Source organism: Bos mutus, chromosome 29, assembly GCF_027580195.1.
Source record: "Bos mutus isolate GX-2022 chromosome 29, NWIPB_WYAK_1.1, whole genome shotgun sequence".
Lineage (NCBI taxonomy): Eukaryota > Metazoa > Chordata > Mammalia > Artiodactyla > Bovidae > Bos > Bos mutus.
Window position 1 is genome coordinate 1,105,562 of NC_091645.1, and position 17,071 is coordinate 1,122,632.

General features: G+C 50.9%; 1 protein-coding gene across 1 annotated transcript in view; it reads left to right on the forward strand.

Moving 5' to 3' along the window:
- LOC106700684 (spidroin-1) overlaps nucleotides 1-9,372 on the forward strand; it is a 74,808-nt gene extending 65,436 nt beyond the window's left edge. Inside the window, exon 7 of the mRNA XM_070365008.1 lies at nucleotides 8,636-9,372. The gene's annotated coding sequence lies outside the window, so the exon portion shown is untranslated. The remainder of the gene's footprint in view (nucleotides 1-8,635) is intronic.
- Nucleotides 9,373-17,071: the final 7,699 nt, after the last annotated feature.

Genomic DNA, 17,071 nt, shown 5'->3' on the forward strand with positions numbered 1-17,071 from the left:
AAAAGCCTGCAGCATTTTCTCCATGAGCACCTCACGCTCACTGCCTTTTCTGGAGACAGGAGGTCCAGGGGCTTTGAACCGGTGGACAGCACGGAGGTGGACGGCAGTCTCTGGCCATCACCCTGGGAGTGGTCTCCCCGGGGCTGCCCCCCATCCTGGTTTCTGTACTCCCGTCTGGTGTGGGGAAGAGGGCTGCAGCCCACAGCCCCTCCACATGGTCACCCGGACATGCTGCTCCTAGCAGGCGCCCCTCAAACGGCTGGGGACATCCCGGGGGCCTTTCCGGCCGCCTAACCCATGGTGAGTCCAAGCAGCAGGCAGTGTGTCTTTAAACCCAGGACAGCAGCCCAGCCTGCGGGGGGTGTGCAGGATACCGTCCAGGACTCGGGGCAGGTCGGGAACAGGCTTTACCCACTGCCAAGTGAGGCAGGCCATGGAAGGCCTGGCTCCCGCTCACCCTGCCCACTCTGCACAGCCTCCCTTGGGGGCTGACAGGCAGGAGCCCGTGTGGACCCTTGACCCTGTGCCCTGTCACTCCATGTGCTTCTAACGGATGGCCTGGCTGCCTGGAGGCAGCTGTGGGACTGGAGCAGGCAGAGGTGGGGCAGAATCCCAGATGCACTCTGACCTGGCTCTTTTCTGAACCTCAGTTCCCTTGTCTGCAAAGTGGGATATAGGTTTGTGTATTTGTAGAGGGATTTAGTGGGGCCTCCCAGGTGGCTCAGTGGTAAAGTATCCGACTGCAATGCAGGAGACCCAGGTTCGATCCCTGGGTCAGGAAGATCCCCTGGAGAAGGAAATGGCAGCCCACTCCAGTGTTCTTGCCTGGAGAATCCCATGGACAGAGGATACTAGCAGACTACAGTCCATGGGGTCTCAAAGAGTCAGACACAACTTAGCAACGGAGCATACATACATGCAGAGGGATTTAGTGCAGTAGTCCAACAGGAAGTGAGTCTTCAGGATGTGATAGGTGACGTTCTTAATTGTGGGGTGACTGAGAGGCACTGTGGGGTCATGCAAAGAGGATGCATGGACTTGGAATTAAGTCCAAGTTCAAATCCTCAGTCCATTCTTTCATTCAGTGTTTAGTGATGATGCTTTTCAAATTGTGGTGCTAGAGAAGATTCTTTAGAGTCCCTTGGACTTCAAGGAGATCAAACCGGTCACTCCTAAAGGAAATCAACCCTGAATATTGATTGCAAGGACAGATCCCGAAGCTGAAGGTTCAATACTTTGGCCACCTGATGGAAAGAGCTGACTCACTGGAAAAGACCCTGATGCTGGGAACCATTGAGGGCAGGAGGAGAAGAGGGTGAGATGGCTGGATGACATCACCGACTCAATGGACATGAGTTTGAGCAAACTCTGGGAGATGGTGAAGGACAGGAAAGCCTGGCATGTGCTGCAGTCTGTGGGGTCACAAAGAGTCATAACTTAGTGACTGAACACACACACACACACACACACACACACATATTATGGGATTTACACTGAGATTGAGACCATGTTGGTTAGTCTTTGATGTGGGCAAATCACCATACTTGCTGAATCTCAGTTTCTTCATATAAAATGGGAGTGAGGATACCAGCCTTGTGTTGAGAATGAGACGAGCATTCTAAGTGGCAGCTAGCTGCTTGGCCATTTTCTGCTATAACTTTTCTCCTCTCCTGAAGCGTTTTCTGCTGTAGCTCCGTGGTTAGTGTGTAAGATGACTGCTCGGATTAACTCTTCCACCTCTGATGTTCAACCCGGAGATGCTCGTCTGAGCACCTGTTATGTGAGAGGCATCCCGCCAGCCTAGGGCAAGTGCATGGTCCTGTGGGAGCATCAGAGGCCCAGCTGCTTAGGTGGCGGCCACGGATCAGTGCTGCAATAAAGGCATACACTGAGTGCTGAGCTGGTGCCAAGGAGGGAGTGCTGAAGGCTGGGCATAGGGTGTGACCATGGATGAGTCACCGAGGGGATGCCAGTGCACGGGGAAGAGCATGAGAATTACGCAGGGGGAGGGCACCTGACAGAGCTCCGGCGTGGGCGTGACCATGGAGTGTGTGGGGTGTGTGCTCAGGTGTGTTGGTAGCTGTGGGTCACGTGAGGTGTGAGGAGGCTGGAGAGATCCACTGGGGCTGGACTGTGAGGGGTCTAAAGTCCTCGCCATTGTGAGTTAAGCCTGGATGTGGGAACTTCTCAGGGGCTGAACCTGGTGCTTATTTGCATGGGGCAGGTACAGGACTGTTCAGTTAAAGTGCCATGTGAGCCACTCATGGAATCTGACATTTTCCAGTAGCCCACATTAAGACACTAAGAAGAAAACAGGTGAAATAACTTTAATAATATACTGTATTGGACCTAGTATCTCCAAAGTCTATCATTTCTTGTAATTAATATAGAAGATATTAATGAGACATTTTACATTCTTTCTTTTAGTACTGAATCTTCAATCTCTGGTGTGTATTTCAAATATTTCAAACTACAGTACAGCTCAGTTTGAACTGCACCATGTCTCAGGGCTCGTAGCTAGCTTGCATGTGACTCTAGCTGCCATACTGGGCAGTGCAGGTCTAGCCTGTCTGGGATACGGGAGCTGGGCATGGTCTCTGTGATTCTGAACCTTCCCTCAGTTGCCATGCCAGCCTACTTCTCCCATTAAACCTCTGGGAAAACATGCCCAACAGCAGATTGGTGTCTGGTGGTTTTCAGCAGGGAAGAGAGAAAAACTGGGGGATTCTGTCATGCAGGTTCATTGCATGGTTCAAAACCAAAAAAGGGGCAGAATTCCCTGGTGTCTCCCTCCTCACCTGCATCTGCACTGCACAAACGTCCCTGGAGACTGAGTTACTCTGTACTAGTTTATCGAGCATCCAGTTTGGCCTGTTAATCAATACTTCCGTCTTTGTCTTTTTTTTTCAGTAACTCCACAAAACAGGTTTTCTTGTCCCATTTTACAGAGGAAAGCCCAAGAGAGATTAAATACATTGCCCAGGGTTGTTTAACTAGACAGGGCACAGCTGAGGCTCAAACCTGCTATCAAACCCACGTTCTAACTTCTGGTCCTGACTGTTTCCCTCATAAATTCTAAGGCTGTTATGCACATTATGATCTCTAAGTTGGAAGAAATATACATAAAGATTTTAATAAGCATGTGTATGCACACATGTGTACACACACACATGCACACTATGGCTATGGTTTTTCTGGTAGTCATGTATGGATGTGAAAGTTGGACTGTAAAGGAGGCTGGTCAAAGAATTGATGCTTTTGACTCTTGAGAGTCCCTTGGACAGCAAGATCAAACCAGTCAATCCTAAAGGAAATCAACCCTGAATATTCATTGGAAGGACTGATCCTGAAGCTCCAATACTTTGACCACCTGATGCAAAGAGCTGACTCATTGGAAAAGACCCTGGTGCTGGGAAAGATTGAGGGCAGGAGGAGAAGGGGGTGAGATGGTTGGATGATATCACTGACTCAATGGATATAAGTTTGAGCAAGCTCTGGGAGATGGTGAAGGACAGGGAGGCCTGCTGTGCTGAAGTCCATGGGGTCGCAGAGTCAGACACAACTTAGACACAACTTCAGTCTTAGTGACTGAACAAAAATATAGCAAAAAGACTGGAAAGCTTAGCAAAAAATCATAAAATGAGTCAAAACTAAAGGATGTGTTTCCTCCTCTTCTCTACTCTCCTCCTTTCTATCCACACACTGGGGACCAGTTGGAATGTTCCAGTGCTGACCAGTTGCTATGGGCCTGTTGGCGGGGGAGGGGCATCGGTGGAACTCCAGTGTTTGTGAAGTCTTCCATTTCCTTGGTAGGGGAACTTGAGACAGCGGGGTGGCCAGAGGGGAGCAGTCACAGTTGGGCTCTAAAGCTAGAACTCAGCTAGTGGCCTCGATCCGGCCTGGGCTGCTTGCTGGGAAAGAGCCAGACTGCACCTCCTGAGCTGCTGCTTCTACTTTCTCTCTGATGGAGGCTGGTGAGCAGTGATGTGGCCGCAAAGCGGGTAAAGGGCTGGGAAGGTCCATGGGGGAGGCACCAGAGGATGGTGAGGAGTCGGGCTTCAGGGTCAGACCGCTGTGGGTTTGACTTAGGACTCCGCCACTCCCTCATTTTGGTCTCCTCGTTTGTAAAACTGGAGCAATCGTTTTAGCCAGGGCTCCTTCATTAGAGGCCACAGTGACCCACTGGAAATAACTCAAGTTCAAAGAGATGTCTATGCTAGGATTCAGAAGCGTGTGTACACAGGTCGGCTCGGGAGCCTGTGACGAGCAGGCCCTTGCAGGCTGTGCTGGAGAGACAGCAGCGGACCCGCTCCCCAGCTCTCAGGAGCCCCCGCGCCCCAGCTCATGTCTGCAGTGCGGCCTCCTCCGCCGTCTGCTGCTGCGCATGGCCTCAGGTTGCTTCCCCAGCGCCTGCCCCTGCAGGGTTTTCCAGCTTCAGTGTCCATTCAGGTTTCTTAGTTTAGACTTCTGAAATAGAGGCGGATTGGCCCAACTTCCTTTCCGGGCAGAGCCACACATTTCAAAGGTTCTGGCAGGCCTGGAGGAGCCAGCCCAGGACTGGCTGGCTGGCCACCCCCACCGGCCCCCCGTCCAGCTGGCTGCGGCCAGAGTGGGTGAGCTGGTCCTCAGCCTGCCGGGGGCTGGGCATGGACACAGAGGACGCAGGGGGGTTGGCCGTGCAGGCTGGTGTTTCCCTTCTCGGCTTGACTTGTCCCTCTCCCCTGCCTCCTCTTCCCTCTCCCCTGCCTCCCAGCTCCTGAGAAGGGGAAAGCCTCTCATCCCCGCCAGGCCGTTCAGACCTGCCCCCTCCTGAACCCGTCATCTTTGTCTTGCCTCCCACTGGATCCCAACTCCTGCCTTTGCTTCTCTCAAAGGCGGAGCTGTCCTTCTATGCTCTCAGCCTTCTGAAGATACCCCTCCTTTTCTCCAGCCTTGAGGTTTTCTCCCTTCTGTGGGAACCCTCATACATCCTCCCGTTTCTATCTGGGCCCCCCAGGGGCTTCCTGCAGAGCTTCAGACCAGCTGTCTGTCCAAGGAGCAGGCACAGTGCTGGGGTGTGAGTCTCTGGTCACAAGTCCTCACAGGACTGAGGAGTTTGTGATGGGGTGTTGATCAGCTGTGCACTGCAAACACTTTAGTTCAGCTGACATTTTTTTTACGGTGAAACTTTCTCGATGAAGGAGGCAATGTGTCATTTACAGTCGGGCACAGCTTCTGTCTGCTCAGGGACAGTGTGTGACCTCTCCTGTAATAGCCACAGCCTGGGCGCTCCCCTCCCGCCCCCTAAATGAAGTTCCTCGCGGCAGCTTCCTGAGTCACCAGGTCCAGAGGCTCCTGCTTTACAGCATGCTCTTCTCGACTCTTGGTCCCCAGGGCTCCACAGTCTTTTCTTCACTTGCCTCTTATCCACAGGCTCCCCTGCCCCCCAAACTCCCCACTCCCACAGACACACACACAGACACACACACACGCGCGCACACACACACACACAGACACATATACACGCACACATGCACACATTCCCTGTGCTCTCTTGTCAGATGCTTGGGCCAGGCCCTCTTCTGCATCTGCCTTGTCCTTGCTGACTCATGTCCTCAATCGCTGGTGACTTCCAATACAGACTGTCAGCCCAGACCAGACTCTAGACTCATGTCCTCCTCAGTTCCTCAGTGTCTTCATGCTGATATCTGACGAGCCTCCTCATGTGTGGATAGGTGCAAGCAGAGCACTGATGGCCTTTCTCAAATCTAGCCCCATTTCCCGTGATTCCCCTTTACCTCAACGAGGGTGATCAGCATCCACCCTTGAGCAGATGCTCAAGCTCCAAACCCGAGGTCTTCCCCATGACTCTCTTTCCCTCTCGTGTCATGTCTGTCATTAGGTCCTGTTCGTTGTATCAAACGTGTCTTCCTTGGTGGCTCAGATGGTAAAGAACCTGCCTGCAATGCAGGAGACCCAGGTTTGATCCCTGGGTCGGGAAGATCCCCTGAAGAAGGGAATGGATACCCACTCCAGTATTTTTGCCTGGAGAATTCCATGGACAGTGGAGCCTGGGGGCTACAGTCCATGGGGTTGCAAAGAGCTGGACCCTTCTGAGCAACTTTCACTTTTACCCTCGTCTTTATCACTACTGGTTGTCCCCACCATGTCTGAGCCACCCTTGTCCCTCCCTGGCCAGCGCTAAGCACCTTCCTCTTCATCCCCCTATACCCAAGTCTCCACGGACCAGCCTGAAGAGCTTTTGAAAGCCTGCGCCTCCCCATGTGCAGCCCTCATGCTGCTCTGAGAGTGAAGCCTGACCCCTAGCCGTGGTCCAGCAGCCCCTGGGTGGCCTGGCCTTGGTGCCATCTCCACGTCCCCTTTGGGCTCTGTCCACTCGCTCTGCCTGCCGCCCTTCCCCAGGCTTTGTCCCACTGGACTCTTCCTCCTCCCCTCGGATGTCAGCTCAGAGGCGTTTCTCCTCCCTCCCCACCGCCCCCTCTTCGGCCGAAGGAGCGCTCGGGGCTGTGTTTCAGGCCCATGGCAGGGAGGCCACCACTGAGTCTGTGTTTGTCCTCTAAGTCCTGGCCAGACCTGCACTGTCCCCAGGAATGAGGCTTTTTTAAGCCTTGGGGAACTTCTGACACTGAGGCTTTGTGAAGCCCCAAACCATTCAGCCCGCAAGTGATCTGTCCTGAGTTTGAACCCAGGTTAGCCTGCCAGTTCTCTGAAAGATTTGAAAAGGAGGGTTTGTAAAAGGAGAGTTTGTAAAGCCAGGGGCTCCTACACCTGTCAGGTCCTAAAAAGTAGTGGCCTGTTGGTAGAGGGCTCCTAGTCTCTTACCACTCCTCTTGTCCCAGACCCCAGTATCTTTTGTATTATCCATGGTCAGGCAGAGTTTCTCAAAGTGCAAGAGGGCTGATGTTACTGTAGCCGGATGACATGATGCCAGCCAACAGCAAACAGTAAATGTTCCGGGCAGCCCCATTTAGGCAAACGTGTGATTTCCATCAGGCTTTGGAAAATAGCCATTATTCCTTTCTTAAGAAAGTTGTCCTTTCCCAGCTGGGAACTCACATTCCATGTCCTGCCACTTCACACATTCCTTTAGGTGTAGATGTCATCTTCCTCACCAGGATGGTGACAGGACCCCGGCTGCCCTGGGTGAAAACTGAGAACACGGCACTGTGGTGCAAAAGCCTCTGTTAGAGGAGTACTGGTGCCCGCTGCTCCTCTGCCTCTGAAAGGGCCTGACTCCTACCAGGGCCTGGGAGGTTTCGGTGGGCATTTGTCTCTTTTATTTCCCTGCCCAGTACTCACCCTCTGCTCCTTCACTGTGATCAGAGAACATTCGCCTGGCTTGTGGAGGTTGGATGGCTGGGCTGCGGGTGTACTGGGCTTCCGGCTGTCTGGTCATGCACATGTGGTGACACAGGAAAGCTGGGCCCTGGGGGGGTCCTCCGGAGCAGTGACAGCGGCCTGTCTGGTCTGCCTCACCCCCCCACCCCGCCCGGCTCCAGGCGGCGGCCAGGCTGCGCTCCAGCCTGAGGCCGCCTTGAGACCCGAGGTGTCAGTGGGCTCCCGGGATGGCCGCTGGCTCCGGAGTGCTCAGTCGTGTCCGATTCTGCAATCCCACGGACTGCAGCCCGCCAGGCTCCTCAGTCCATGGGACTTCCCAGACAAGAATACTGGAGTGGGCTGCCATTTCCTCCTCCAGGGGATCTTCCTGACCCAGGGATCGGAATCCCTGTCTCCGGCATTGCAGGCGGGTTCTTTACCACTGAGCCACCAGGGAAGCCCCTTGTCATACTGTTTCCTTGATCCCGTGCGGTGCCCAAGGCCACGGCCTAAACTTCTCAATTTAAGTCGGCCACAGCCTGTTTCTGTTGCTTTAAACTCGGGATGGGACTTGCACGGAGTTACGCCCTGGTTTCCCTCCTTCCCTGGCGCCCGGCAGCACCGCTGCACCCTCGGAGCGCCTCCTCGCAGCACAGACTTTACAGACGTTCGATGAGTGGGCGGCGGGGCCCTGGGCTCAGCCGGTCTCCCGTTATGTCTGTGCCAGCTCTCCACTCCACCTGCAGCCCAGGGTGCACCCCTGGCGCATGCTCTCTGTGCGCACAGGCTGAGGGTGCCACACCTTCCTCAGCCCCGCAAGCCAGAGCCTGGCACGTAGGAGGTGTGGGTGGGCGGGTGAGGGAACCCACGGAGAGCCAGAGGCAGCGGTGCCCGGGCTCTCTGCAGCCCCATTGAGGCGGCCCTGGTCAGGGAAGCCGTGGGCGGTCCGGCGCTGGGCTTGGCTGGGGAGATGGTGGGTTTAGAATGAGGTAAGTACGTGGAGCGTTGGGCGGGAGAAGGGTGCCCCGCACCCGCTGAGTGGAGGTGGCAGTCAGCGCTCTCTTCATACCACGAAAGCACTGGTGTCCATCTGTGCCCGGCCCGGCCGGCCGCCATGGGGCTGAGAAGCCCTGTCTCACTGCCCAGGAAATCCCTGGCCTGTCCCCACTGCCCGCTGCCCGGAGGCATGGCCAGGCCTCTTCTGTCCTTCCCCCTGGGCCTCGACTTGCAGATCCTCCTCCTGGTTTAGCGTTTGCCTTTCACTCTGGACTCCTTTTCCCTTTGCCTCCGTTGGTTCTTGACCGTGGTTCTCTCTCAGGAGATCCGGCGCCTTGACCTGAGGGGTGTGGCCCTCCCGTCGGAACCGGCTCCAGACGCGCCCTCCTAGCAGCCCAGGAAGATGCGGCAGCTCAAGGGGAAGCCCAAGAAGGAGACGTCCCGGGACAAGAAGGAGCGGAAGCAGGCCATGCAGGAGGCGCGGCGGCAGATCACCACGGTGGTGCTGCCCACGCTGGCCGTGGTGGTGCTGCTCATCGTGGTGTTCGTGTACGTGGCCACGCGCCCCGCCAGCACCGAGTGAGGGCGCAGACGAGTGGCTTCCGTGCGCAGGGTTTCCTGAGCTCTGAGCAGGGGCCCCCTGTCTTCTCTGGTCTGTGACTTGATTAAAGTTTCTCCACTTTTCTCGGGAAGGGAATAGGGAGCGTTTTATCACTGAATGTGCCATACACCTTACGGTCCACTTCATGTGCCTTTCAGACTTCAAAGCCGTGTGTGTGTGTGTGTGTGTGTGTGTGTGTGTGTGGTGTGTGGTGTGTGTTTCTCTCCTCTAATCAATATGTCGACAGCTTCACCTGGTGAGAGGAGGAATCTCTGGGTCACGGATCAGTTGGGATCAGTGCTTCTTACCCCATCTCTGTCGCTTTGAACATGACTCTTTCCTACACGTGTTCACGATTTCCGAAGGGACTGTAATTCTCTGTGCTTCATGTGATTTGAAATATGTCGACTCAAAAGTGAAATATTTATTTTTTGAATAAAGGAGATAATAGCCTTAAACTGGACGTTTGTCTTGTTTTGCCAGGAGGTGGTCTTTGCTCTTCGGGGACCTCAAAAAGGTGTTGTCTGTCTGTGGGGGTCCTCCTCCTGGCTAGGCAGCGTCTCTCTGGCCTCCAGTCCCCTGGGCTTTGTCCACCTTGCCCTTCATTCCCCACTGTGAATCACTTTCAATAAAATCATGCTATTTGACTGGCTCATTTTAAGACTGAGACAATCTCAAGAGGGCCAGAAAGGAGGTCTTTACAGTGAACTAAGAGTTGTCCACAAGCGCTTTAGACACCGGTGAGCAAAGAGCACCACAGACCTGGACGTGGAGGTCCAGCTCAGGCTTTGTTCTGTCCTTCAGAAGGACCGGCAGGCACAGTCCAGTTGAGTTTTGGGTGCAGGCTGGAAGGGCTGCTTCGTTGTATTCCACGGGCATCGTTTGCCACCCTGCCTGCTGGATGCAGCAGGCCCCTTTCTAAAGTCAGATGCGTGGCAGCTGTTCCAAGGGTGTCTGTTCCATGATCACTGCTGACTGGGGGAGGTTTGTGGGGAAAGGAGCACTTGTTTAATCTCGCGGGCTGCGTGACTTGCTCCCCTGACTGTGAAGGCGTGTTCTGGCGACATGCAGCCTCTTGGAGCGAGTCTCTCAGAAGACGAAGCAGCTGCTGGAAGGAAGGGCTCCAGCTGAAGCTCTGTGTGCCTCAGAGGGAGACCTGTGCCATGGCCCTGGAAAAAGAGTTGCTGAAGTCTTTATCAAGTGCAGAGGCTGCTGGCATCAAGTTCCTCTTAGGTTTCCCTTTTCCTCCCCTTTTCTGGTTGTTAAGGCAGCCTCGGAGCTTGTTGGTCTGGGGACACCTGGAGGCAGTCGCCCCCAGGACACTCACTGGGGCAGGAGTCAGGGGCAGGGCCTCCCCCATGGCGGCCTCAGGCCAGGGCCTGCCAGGCTCCACGCCCACCCAGAGTGGTCCTACAAAGCCCATGGAGGGCAGCCTGTCTGCTCCTGAAGGAAGCCAGGCTGTGCTGGGTCCTTGCCTGCCGCTCAGAGCTGGGGACGTCCCAACCCCTGGAGCTCGGTCTTCCCGTCTGTAAGAGGCAGTCCAGGTACTCTCTGGCAAGGGGCCTCTGGAGGAAACAAGGGTTTAGAGCCAGCCAGGGTCTTTATGTTGGCTTTGCCACCAGAACCCCTCTGAGTCCACTTCCTCCTGTAAAAGTGGAGCTTATCTAGCCTCATAGGATTGCTGAGGGAGGAATCAACTGAAATAGTGTATTTGTGATACCAAGTCTTAACGCCTGGGACCCAGTAGTTACTTGTAGTAATTGACAGCATTTGACATGTATATGTGTAATGTGGGTCACATATGTGTGCACATGTTATTTTCCATGTATTCACTGATTTCTCATACAGCCCTAGTAGGTAGGCACTGTTAGTGATTGATTTCACAGATGAGGAAACTGAGGTGCTGGTTTGATCCCTGGTTGGGAAAGTAAGCTCACACACTCCTCGGGGCCCAAAAAACAAAACATAAAACAGAAGCAATATTGTGACAAACTCAATAAAGACAAAAATGGTCCACATAAAGTCCAGGCAATATGGCTCCAAAGTCTATCCTCTTCATTGTGAAGATCTAGTGTGTGTGTGTGTGTGTGTGTGTGTGTGTGTGTGTGCGCGCGTGTGCTTAGTTGCTCAGTTGTGTTCAACTCTGCAACCCCATGGACTGTAGCCCACCAGGCTCCTCTGTCCATGGGATTCTCCAGGTAAGAATACTGGAGTGGGTTGCCGTTTCCTCCTCCAGGGGATCTTCCCGATCCAAGGATTGAACCCACGTCTTTTGCGTCTCTCACATTGGCAGGCGGATTCTTTACTACTGCATCACCTGGGGAGCCCTGTGAAGATCTATTACCTCTTAATAAACACCAATTTCGTCCTCTCCACTCTCCCAGCCTAAAGCTTTCCTGCCCCAAACGTGTGCACAGTCTTAATGCCATATTTGGACCAACAGGCTGTTGTGATGCAGCTTTATCCACTGAGTGTCTGATACCTGCTCAATCTCTCACCCTCATGGTGGTGGAAGAGAAAACCTGTTCCACAGGCTCCTCGTGAAAGCGTCTTAGTGCTCGTGCTTAGGACATTCCGGGGGCGATGTGAGAAGAGTGTGAGGCTTCAGAAGCAAGGACTGAGTCCTCCCCTACCCCCTTGCTACCAGATTACCTCAGTCGTCCACGACGTGAGCTGCAGCTGCCCACTGCATCAGGCAGGGTCATGTTACTACTGATGCAGAGGGTGTTGAGGGGATGCATGGGAACGGAAAGGGGCATGACACTGGGCCTCAGACAGTAGATGCTCAGTAAACAGCCCTTTCCTTCCTTCTTGTCAGTGTGCTCAAACCCCAGGGCATGCCTGGAGGCCGGCCTCCCGGGCACCGCATGTCACCCTGGCAACAGAGCCTCCAGGTACTTCTGGCTCTTCCGTTCACCCACTGCTTCCTTCTTTACTGTCCGTCCGGAGGCCTGGTGGACTGGTCCTGGGTTCTCAGTGGAGGCACTTACCAGGTGGGCTTGGTGAAAGTGGGCTGAGAATGGACTTCTGGAAGTGAACACAGCTTTGATGTGAGCCCTGTCCTGGCAGGAATGAAACGCCAATTTACTCGGGACTTGCTGGGTGGAACTGAACAGTTCTCAGGGTAAACGGTACTCTCCTGTGGAGGCACTGGGTAATGATTTGAGACACAGCTTCTTAAATATGCCCAGTTATTCAACAGCTTCGAAGGCAAGTTGAATGGTTTATTAGGAGTTTCACAGAAAGTCGTGCTGTGGTTCTTCAGCAGGATCTGGGGCTCTTGGTTTTCGGAATCCTCATTTCTGAGCCTAAGGTTTCTCGAAGAGCAAATTCCAAAAGAGGAATCAGGTTAGAAACAGGAATAGAGGCCATTGTTAGGGACTCCCCTGGTGGTCCAGTGGTTAAGATTCCTTGCTTCCAGGGCAGGGGCCTTGGATTTGGTCCCTTTTCGGGGAACTAAGATCCCACATGCCACATGGTGCAGCCAAAATAAACCCCCAAAGACCACTGTCGTTGGTTTGAAAGGTATTACTGGATGTGTTTTAAGAAAGTTGTACCAAGATGTGTCTGTGTATCTGCTGGTTCTAAAGTCGCCCCTTTAATTCCTGCCCAGTTGGTTCAAAGATAGAGCGGCACATGCCGTCTTCCCTCCTGCATCCTTCATGAGCCATCAGGAAGGAAACAGGAGGCGAGACTCATCTGTAAGATGGAGATGGTTTTTAACACCTTCTTCAGGGTTGTTTAGGACGGTGAAAGAGATGGTTGTTGTCGTCCTTTCCCCGAAAGGATCTTAACATCATTATTTACTTGCTAGAGGCAGAGAAAGAAGGATATCTCTTGAAATTATGGCTCTTAGATTTCATTTTGGAAGTCTGCCATCACATACACGTGTGTGGATGTATGTGTTTGTGTGTGTGCATGAATATGTTTATCTTTTATAGCTGCATATTAAAAATGCCCCCAATGCTTAGTCACCTGAAGATGTTTGTTTTGCTTCTTTTTTTTTAGATTTTTTTGATGCGGACCATTTTGAAAGTCTGTATCGAATTTGTTACAATATTGCTTCTGTTTTTTGTGTTTTGGACATTTTGGCTGTGAGGTCTGTGGGGTCTCAGCTCCCCGACCAGGGATCGAACCCTGCCACCGCCGCCCCCCTGCCCCCAGCCCCGCTGGCACTGGAAGGCAGAGTCACAACCTTAGGACTTCCAGGGAAGTCCCTATCTGCTTTACTTTGAATACTTTTTTTTAGGAACCAAGTTTAATTCTATGTTCTCTACAGTATTTGCCACAGACTTGCTTAAACATTAAAAACGAGATATAGAATCTTTGGATCAAGGAAATAGATGAGTAGCTTCCTCCGATCCTTCTGGAATATCTGTACTAGGTTGCGTAGGTGCTAGCGCATACTCTGAAGTCCTGTCCCACCTGCTCCATGCTTCAAAGACCAGGGAGGCACAGCTGTGAACCTGTGTCCTGCCTCACACTCTGTTAGGCCTCTTTGTGTCTTGCAGTAGCCAGGCTATCCTCTGTTGTTCTGAGTATTTGCTCATTACTCTACAAGGCAAATGTTTCTGACTTCAGTGTATTCCAGCTGGGTCGTCCGTATTATCTCCCCAGCTGCCAGGTCTGTGGAAAGGAGCCAGTCTTTTCAAAAAGCTTTTAATCTCCTGAGCTGTTGAGTAATAACTTCAGGAAGGTAGACCAGAGGGAACTTGGGCGCTCAGTGACGCCATGGTTAAGGGTCTATGCTTCCTTTGCTCACTTCCCCGTTGTATAGAAGGCTGTCTGTCTTTGAACCCTCCCAGGAAGGAAACCTCTCCAGCCTGTGACTGTTCCTTTTCTGATTGGAACAAAGCACAGCTAGCTACGTGGATCACAGCCACTCTTTCAGAGAGCACAGTGAGCTTTCTGGGGTTAGGCCCAACTCCCAAGGCATCACCTTCTTTGGACTGGAACAAATTAAGAAGTCCATGATGAGCTCCTCCTGCAAGGCCCTCCACCTGGAGTTACGTCTACCTCTAACTGTATTACAGCTTCCTTGAAGGTCTTACCACCTAGTTCCTTCACCTAGATTCTCCAGAGACATTGAAATGCCCTGCCAGGTTTGGTTTTCAAAGATGTAGTAATATCCACAAAAGACATATTTAAAGCCAAAGTATATTAAAGACTGACAAGTAAAAAGATGGAAAAAATACATGTCAACAGATTGAACAAAAGCCATGATGGTAATTTTAACATTAGCAAAACAGTTACAAGATCATATGCTGTAAGGGGCAAAGAGTGTCATATATTATTAGTAACAAATGGTATTATGATCATGGATATGTATGTTGCTGCCCATATAGCATCAAAATATATAAAGCAAGTGACTACAATCGACTAGAAAGAGATCAACAGTTTTAGTTGGAGATTTTAAGTGGATAGATAAAAAGCTGAAGAAACAAAGATACAGATTTGAATTACAATATTAACAAACTTAATCTAGTAGATAAATATAGAGCTTTTCATCCGAGAGAGAATAAACAGTTTTTAAGAGCACGCATGGGACAGAAATAAGAATTAGCTTAAAAATTTTCAAATTCGATGAAAAAGAGACTCAGAAATTCAAGAATTATAACAATTTAAAGCAAGATTAAACACAAAGAAGACCACACTTAGACATCTCAAGCTCAGATTTGTAATAAGGTAGCTGTTGAAAGGTAAGAGAGTATAAAATTTTTTTTGAATGATCATAGCACATACGTAAACAAAGGAAACAGTCATATATAGGAAGTTATTTTACAACATCAGTGGAAAGACCATGTGTCATGTAAAATATGATGAAAAAAGCAAGACCCAACAGCTGTCATGTCTGTAAATGTAAATGGTCTTTAATGTAATGGTCTTTAATGATACACTTAAAGAAAAAGACTCGAACTGGATTGTAAGGAAAATCCAAGTATATGCTATATAAAAAAAGATACACCTTGAAGTGATTCAGAACACCTGATGGGCAAAAAGTATGATATATCAATGATACACGTGGAAATAATGCCATTCAAGGAGTGCCGAGAAGAACATTTACAGCTTTAAATACTTATATCTATAATCATGAAAAAAATGACATTGTCAGAGAAACAAAACGGAGGCAGTGTTTACAACCTCACTGTTCCAGGTGTATGGTAGCGAAAACCTAAGAGAAAGGACACATGGTGATGAAGTGTATAATTGACAATGAAGATACAAAATTATAGACATGTATAAAATCACATCTTCCTCATCAAAAATTACAGGAACTACAAAGGGTGGTAGAAGCCTTTAGTATTAATAAGTGGAGAATGGTGAATTAGTTCACCATTTTCAGCTCATGACAGGGGAAGTAAATAAAAAATAAGGATTAGAAGACCCAAACCACACAAGTAAAGTAAAAGTAAAGTGTCATATCTGACTCTTTGTGACCCCGTGGACTGTAGCCAGCAGGCTCCTCTGTCCATGGGATTTTCCAGGCAAGAGTACTGGAGTGGGTTGCCATTTCCTTCTCCAGGGGATCTTCCCGACCCAGGGATCGAATCCTGGTCTCCAGCATTGCAGACAGACGCTTTACCATCTGAGCCGCCAGGGAAGCCCAAACCACGTAATAAAATATAAATAAATCTGACTTATATCAAATTCTGTCTCTAAAAACAGAGGCTGCCTTTTCAAGTTCCAGAAACATTTACAAAATTTCTGTATGTCTGTCTGCTTCCTGTAAATGATGAGCTCTGAAATGAGAGGGTGACCAGTAAACAGTTCTGAACAAATGGGAGAACAGAGTGCACAAGAGGGAAAAATATAAACGGTCGATAAGGCCACGAGGGGAAAGGCGTATCTTCATAAACAGAGGTGTTCCTGTTCAAATAATAAAAGAATACTGTTTTACCTGTCAAACTGGCAAAACACAAAAGATAACATGCTCTAAATCCTTGCTTTGTATATATAAATGCATACCCAGATACTGTGTCAACTCTGCGAAATGTCAAGCAGAACAGATAACACGGATGGTTCTTCTCTGTTCCTGATCCTCTCACGCAAGCATCCAAGGTGAGCCCTGCCCCCGCGGAGACGTACTGGCTGCATTAGGTCCGGTTCTCACTGCCCCTTTCCTTCATCAGGGGGCCCCAGGCAGGGCGGCGTGTTCCCCCGTAGGCTCACAGCTGCGGGTGTGTGTGCTTAGCTGCTGTCGTGTCTGACTCTTTGTGACCCCATGGGCTGTAGCCCACCCGTTTCCTCTGTCCATGGGATTCTCCAGGCAAGAACACTGGAGCAGGTTGCCATTTTCTATTGCAGGGGATCTTCCCAACCCTGGGACTGAACCTGAGTCTCCTGTGTCTCCTGCATTGCAGGTGGATTCTTTGCCTGCTGAGCCACTGGGGAAGCCCAGGCCCTCCGCTGGGGACCACCCGTATCTGAAGAGCCCCCAGGAACTCCCTGCTGAGCTGCCCTCCCCAGCACGTGGAGTCTGGAGCTCTGCCCCAAGGGAGTGTGTCCCCTGTGCTGGCACTTAGCCTAGTACTGACATGTCAGGCTGCTACATGGAACTCAGAGCACATTTTCACAAAGCAATAAAGGTGCGTATTTGACGGTCAGATTTCCAGACCACTCCACAAAAAAACTATTTGAATTTCAGAAACTTAGAGCCAAAAGACCCATCTATAGAAATTACTGGTTCAATCTCCTGCCTCCTCTTGGAACACCCTGATCCATTCTGTATCTACGATTAGGAGAGCGTATAGCTGGGGAGGATGGGACTCCAATCCTGGGATAATATTGACAAAACAAAAAGCAGGAGAAAAAGGATTTTGAAGAAGATACTACGTCCAAATACTTCCTCCTTCAAGTTAGGCTTAGGATTTGACTTCCCGCCTTCTGGCCTAACCATCTTCGGTGAAGAGAACTAATCTCAGCTATATCTAGAATGATCATTTGAGTCCATGTTCTTGACATAACTATGGGGCTGGAGGCCAAGAATGATGACAAACCAAGACAGCAATTCACACACACACACACACACACACACACACACACACACACACACACACACAGTGATGACAAACCCAGATGTCATGTTAAACCCTTCCTGCCATTTTAATTCCTCATGTGTTGGCAGATGATGATGATTTAAATGAAGACCTCTGGTTA